Source organism: Eleutherodactylus coqui, chromosome 10 (assembly GCF_035609145.1).
Source record: "Eleutherodactylus coqui strain aEleCoq1 chromosome 10, aEleCoq1.hap1, whole genome shotgun sequence".
Classification (NCBI taxonomy): domain Eukaryota; kingdom Metazoa; phylum Chordata; class Amphibia; order Anura; family Eleutherodactylidae; genus Eleutherodactylus; species Eleutherodactylus coqui.
The window spans coordinates 69,103,086-69,110,288 of record NC_089846.1 but is presented as its reverse complement, the minus strand read 5'-3'; positions in this window follow the sequence as shown (position 1 = coordinate 69,110,288).

The following is a 7,203-nucleotide window of genomic DNA, read 5'->3' as shown; positions in this document are numbered from 1 at the left end:
ATATCCGGTGATATATTGATGCTTATCTTTGTTACCCATGTGATCTGTATGCTTTATATGTTAATTAACAGTTTCACTTATATTTATATACGAAAGAATAAATAAACTCATGTTTTATATTTGTTTTACCTCAACACTGTCTCAGTTTGCTTAGTTGGAATGCTAGTGAGGTTGTAGAATTGCCAAATCTTAAGCAGGTAAGACAGCGTCCCAGGATGCATTGCAGCGAAAACATTCAACAATGTTCAGCGTGACCAATGTTTCTATCTGGGAAAATGAAATCGCATGCTGTATGGAGTGTATTTGACATATCCTATCTCCGGCTTTGCTTGCAGTCCTACCATATCGCACAAAATGTAGAAGTGCAGTCAAGGCAGCTTTTTACCTAAAATGGTAAAAATTGGTCAAAGCCTCATGCAGTTTATTACCTGCCGCTGGAATAACATCAATGGCAATTATAAGAATAATGCTGATAATAATACAAATTCTGTATGTCTGTTTTCAGCCTTACAAAACCATAACTATAGAAGTTTAAATTTATACTTAAAGCTAGATTTTTGTAGAAATATCTATATTGATATATAACTAATTAACTATCTATTTATATAGCTAGATATATATATCTATGCAGTAAGATACATTACATAGACTCATAGATAGATAGATAGATAGATAGATAGATAGATAGATAGATAGATAGACTGTATATAAGCCTGCAAGTCTTGCACTTGAAGCAGCTTTATGATGTCATTAAGGCTCGATGGTGACACTCGCACCCGGAACAAGGACCACAGGTTGTTAGCGGCCATTTTTCCGTCAGTCTCCACTGGAGCTAGAAGTTAGCAGACAGGTACTCCTATAGACACTGCTGGAGCCAGATCATTTGAATCTGTGATGGACAACGTTTGAAATTCGCCCTTAAGCGGGAGACGGCAGCCTACGACAGTCAAATTGATCGCTGCTTATCACTTCTTTTGAGGGAGGTACAGTTATTCCAGATAGGGGAATGGGTAGGTTAAGATATTCCAGGGTGGGGAATGCTTATGGGCAAGGCATTATGCTTGATCGGAGGCGGATGAAGTGGCATAAAAGGCTCGGCCTACACCATGACCATGCCACTCGTCAACCCAAAGTGAATATGAGCCACACAGGTTGGTTGAAATGGCGCAGCATAAATGATAGAACCTGGATCCAAGCGTCCCAGGATGCATTGCAGCGAAAACGTTCAACAATGTTCAGCGTGACCAATGTTTCTATCTTGGAAAATGACATTGCATGCTGTATGGAGTGTATTTGACATATATTGTCTCAGGCTTTGCTTGCAGTCCTACCATATCGCACAAAATACAGAAGTGCAGTCAAGGCAGCTTTTTACCTAAAATGGTAAAAATTGGTCAAAGCCTCATGCAGTTTATTACCTGTCCCTGGAATAACATCAATGGCAATTATAAGAATAATGCTGATAATAATACAAATTTTGTATGTCTGTTTTCAGCCTTACAAAACCATAACTATAGAAGTTTAAATTTATACTTAAAGCTAGATATTTGTAGAAATATCTATATTGATATATAACTATCTATTTATATAGCTAGATATTAGAGATGAGCGAACGTACTCGTCCGAGCTTGATATCCGTGCGAATATCAGGGTGTTCGGGATGCTCGTTACTCGTAACGAGTACCACGCGGTGTTCCGGTTACTTTCAGTTTCCTCTTTGAGACGTTAGCGCGCTTTTCTGGCCAATTGAAAGACAGGGAAGGCATTACAACTTCCCCCTGTGACGTTCAAGCCCTATACCACCCCCCTGCTGTGAGTGGCTGGGGCGATCAGATGTCACCCGAGTATAAAAATCAGCCCCTCCCGCGGCTCGGCTCAGATGCCTTGTGAGTTAGCTGAGGGACAGTGGTATCGTGCTGGAGCTGTTGTAGGGAGAGCGTTAGAAGTTCTCCTTCTCAGGGCCACATCTAATAGTGTGCAGTACTGTGTTAGCACTGTATTTTTTTTTTTTTTTTCAAAATTGGATCTGCAGAGCATTGCGCCCTGCAATAGGGACAGAAGTGGTGGTTAGGCAGGGAGAGTGTTAGCAGTGAGTGTAGGCTTCAAGAACCCCATCGGTCCTTTCTAGGGCCACATCTATCCGTGTGCAGTACTGTCCAGGCTGCTGTTAGCAGTGTTGCATATTTTTTTTTCTTCTCAAAACCGGCTGTGCAGACCATTGCACCCGGCATTAATACTACAGGGATAGAATTGTGTAGGCAGGGCCAGAAGACATACATTATTCATTGAATAGACGCAGTGTGGCTTGTCCTTTGAAAAACAAGGGAAAAAAATTCTATTTCGCCTGCCTCTGACAGTCCTCAGGGCTCTGGGTACGTGTGTGCTGCGTGCAGACCGTTAAAAAAAATCAGACGCAGCCAGCTACGTTTTACTGCAGGCTTGCGCCAATTTTTTTCCTGCATGGGAAATCCCTGATCTGCTGGAGCGAATAACTTTGCATCACTGCAGTTCTCTGACACATTTGCAGGGCCACAACACAGTTATTACACTTAGTAGTATTCATTGAATACACGCAGTGTGGCTTGTCCTTTTGAAAAACAAGGGAAAAAATTCTATTTTGGCTGCAGGCTTGCGCCAATTTTTTTCCTGCATGGGAAATCCCTGATCTGCTGGAGCGAATAACTTTGCATCACTGCAGTTCTCTGACACATTTGCAGGGCCACAACACAGTTATTAAACTTAGTAGTATTCATTGAATACACGCAGTGTGGCTTGTCCTTTTGAAAAACAAGGGAAAAAATTCTATTTTGGCTGCAGGCTTGCGCCAATTTTTTTCCTGCATGGGAAATCCCTGATCTGCTGGAGCGAATAACTTTGCATCACTGCAGTTCTCTGACACATTTGCAGGGCCACAACACAGTTATTAAACTTAGTAGTATTCATTGAATACACGCAGTGTGGCTTGTCCTTTTGAAAAACAAGGGAAAAAATTCTATTTTGGCTGCAGGCTTGCGCCAATTTTTTTCCTGCATGGGAAATCCCTGATCTGCTGGAGCGAATAACTTTGCATCACTGCAGTTCTCTGACACATTTGCAGGGCCACAACACAGTTATTAAACTTAGTAGTATTCATTGAATACACGCAGTGTGGCTTGTCCTTTTGAAAAACAAGGGAAAAAATTCTATTTCGCCTGCCTCTGACAGTCCTCAGGGCTCTGGGTACGTGTGTGCTGCGTGGAGAACGTTAAAAAATCAGACGCAACCAGCTACGTTTTACTGCAGGCTTGCGCCACTTTCTTTCCTGCCTGAGAAATCAAATCACTGGTAATACACCATGCTGAGGGGTAGGGGTAGGCCTATAGGACGTGGATGCGGGCGAGGACGCGGAGGCCCAAGTCAGGCTGTGGGCACAGGCCGAGCCAGTGCGGTGTCCAGGGGTAGAGGCAAGACCAGACCGAATAATCCACCAACTGGTTCCCAAAGCGCCCCCTCGCGCCATGCCACCCTGCACAGGTCAAGGTGCTCTACGGTGTGGCAGTTTATCACAGAGACGCCTGACGACCGACGAACAGTGGTGTGCAACCTTTGTCGCGCCAAGATCAGCTGGGGAGGCACCACCAACAGCATGCGCAGGCATATGATGGCCAAGCACCCCACAAGGTGGGACGATGCCCGTTCACCGCCTCCGGTTTGCACCACTGCCTCTCCCCCTGTGCCCGAACCCCCCTCTGAGGACACAGGCACTACCGTCTCCTGGCCTGCACCCACACCCTCACCTCCGCTGTCCTCGGCCCCATCCAGCAATGTCTCTCAGCGTAGCGTCCAGACGTCGCTAGTGCCACAGTTTGAGCGCAAGCGCAAGTACGACGCGACGCACCCGCACGCTCAAGCGTTAAACGTGCACATTGCAAAATTGATAAGCCTAGAGATGCTGCCGTATAGGCTTGTGGAAACGGAGGCTTTCAAAAGCATGATGGCGGCGGCTGCCCCGCACTACTCGGTTCCCAGTCGCCACTACTTTTCCCGATGTGCCGTCCCAGGCCTGCACGACCACGTCTCCCGCAACATTGTACGCGCCCTCACCAACGCGGTTACTGCCAAGGTCCACTTAACAACAGACACGTGGACAAGCACAGGCGGGCAGGGCCACTATATCTCCCTGACGGCACATTGGGTCAATTTAGTGGAGGCTGGGACAGAGTCAGAGCCTGGGACCGCTCACGTCCTACCCACCCCCAGAATTGCGGGCCACAGCTCGGTGGTGGTATCTCCGGCGGTGTATGCTTCCTCCACTAAAGCACCTTCCTCCTCCTCCTCCAACGCAACCTCTGTCTCGCAATCAAGATGTGTCAGCAGCACGTCGCCAGCAGTCGGTGTCACGCGGCGTGGCAGCACAGCGGTGGGCAAGCGTCAGCAGGCCGTGCTGAAACTACTCAGCTTAGGAGAGAAGAGGCACACGGCCCACGAACTGCTGCAGGGTCTGACAGAGCAGACCGACGGCTGACTTGCGCCGCTGAGCCTCCAACCGGGCATGGTCGTGTGTGACAACGGCCGTAAGCTGGTGGCGGCTCTGCAGCTCGGCAGCCTCACGCACGTGCCATGCCTGGCCCATGTCTTTAATTTGGTGGTTCAGCGCTTTCTGAAAAGCTACCCCCACTTGTCATACCTGCTCGGAAAGGTGCGCCAGCTCTGCGCACATTTCCGCAAATCCCACACGCACGCTGCCACCCTGCGGACACTGCAACATAGGTTTAATCTGCCAGTGCACCGACTGCTGTGCGACGTGCCCACACAGTGGAACTCTACGCTCCACATGTTGGCCAGACTCTATGAGCAGCGTAGAGCTATAGTGGAATACCAACTCCAACTTGCGCGGCGCAGTGGGAGTCAGCCTCCTCAATTATTTACAGAAGAGTGGCCCTGGTTGGCAGCCATCTGCCAGGTCCTTGGAAAATTTGAGGAGTCTACCCAGGTGGTGAGCGGCGAAGCTGCAATCATTAGCGTCACCATTCCTCTGCTATGCATCTTGAGAAGTTCCCTGCAAAGCATAAAGGCAGACGCTTTGCGCTTGGAAACAGAGCCGGGGGAAGACAGTATGTCGCTGGATAGTCAGAGCACCCTCCTGTCTATATCTCAGCGCGGTGAGGAGGAGGAGGAGGAGGAGGAGGAAGAAGATGAGGAGGAGGGGGAAGAGACATCTTGGCCCACTGCTGACGGTACCCATGCTGCTTGCCTGTCATCCTTTCAGCGTGTATGGCCTGAGGAGGAGGAAGAGGAGGAGGAGGAGGATCCTGAAAGTGATCTTCCTAGTGAAGACAGCCATGTGTTGCGTACAGGTACCCTGGCACACATGGCTGACTTCATGTTAGGATGCCTTTCTCGTGACCCTCGCGTTATACGCATTCTGGCCACTACGGATTACTGGGTGTACACACTGCTCGACCCACGGTATAAGGAGAGCCTTTGCACTCTCATTCCCGAAGAGGAAAGGGGTTCGAGAATGATGCTATACCACAGGGCGCTGGTGGACAAACTGATGGTAAACTTCCCATCCGACAGCGCTAGTGGCAGAAGGCGCCGTTCCGAGGGCCAGGTAGCAGGGGAGGCGCAGAGATCATGCAGCATGTACAGCGCAGGCAGGGGAACATTCTCCAAGGCCTTTGCCAGCTTTATGGCTCCCCAGCAAGACTGTGTCACCGCTCCCCAGTCAAGGCTGAGTCTGCGGGAGCACTGTAAAAGGATGGTGAGGGAGTACGTAGCCGATCGCACAACCGTCCTCCGTGACGCCTCTGCCACCTACAACTACTGGGTGTCGAAGCTGAACACGTGGCCTGAACTCGCGCTGTATGCCCTGGAGGTGCTTGCTTGTCCTGCGGCTAGCGTCTTGTCAGAGAGTGTGTTTAGTGTGGCTGGGGGAATCATCACGGATAAGCGTACCCACCTGTCAACCGACAGTGCCAACAAGCTTACACTCATCAAGATGAACAAAGCCTGGATTTCCCCAGACTTCTCTTCTGCACCAGCGGACAGCAGCGATACCTAAGCAATACGTATTCTGCACCCGCGGATGGGAGCATCGTTCTCTCTCACCATCCAAAACGGGGACATTTCTGCTTCATCAATCTGTGTATAATAATCCTCCTCCTCCTCCTCCTGGTCCTCCTCCTGAAACCTGACGTAATCAGGCCGAACGGGCAATTTTTCTTAGGGCCACAAGGCTCACTCATATAATTTTTCTAAACAATTTTTATACGTTTCAATGCTCTTAAAACCGTTGAAACTTTAACGTGAACCAATTTTTCGTTCAACTGGGCTGCCTCCAGGCCTAGTTACCACTTAAGCCACATTAACCAAAGCGATTAATAGGTTTCACCTGCCCTCTTGGTTGGCATTGGCCAATTTTTTGGATGTACATTAGTACTGTTGATACAGCAATTTTTGTGGCCCCTCGCCTACAGTGTAATCATAGCAATTTCTATGTTCTTCGCCTGCACTCATGGTACAGAAAGGTGTGTGGGGTTGGCCCACACTTTAGCTACATAAATGTAACTTGTGCCTTGTCTGTACTGCAGCTACTGAAATGGAACGAAGACTGCGCTCCCACTATACTGCTGCTTCGGAATTGTTACTGGGGCCTGTCTTGAGTGCTACTATTACTGAAATGGAACGCATACTGTGCTCCCCCTATAATGCTGCTAGTGATATGTTAGTGGGGCCTGTCCTAATGCTATGGCTGAAATGTTACTAATTATGGGCTCTGCCTATACCGCTGCTAATGGTATGTCTCTGGGGTGTGGAAACAGAGGCTTCACAAAGACATGATGGCGGCGAGGCCATTTCCCACCAACGCTGTTACTGTTAAGGTACATATAACCACGGACACGTGGAGAGGACACGTAGTGCCTCAAAAACATCCCCCGCCACAGCCCACTTAATCCTGGCCACATTCCGAAAACCAACAAAATAAAACCGCGCTACTAGGTCTGCAGTCACCAACACATTACCACCAACGCGGTTACTGTTAAGGTACATATTACCAGTCTGACTGGGGCATGCAGTGTGGGCCGAAGCCCACATGCATTAAGCACGACATTACTACCTCAGCTGTGTTGGGCAATGCAATGGGATATTTTTATGTACCGCCGGTGGGTTCCAGGGAGCCACCCATGCTGTAGGTGCACACGGAGTTTAACCTACATGTGT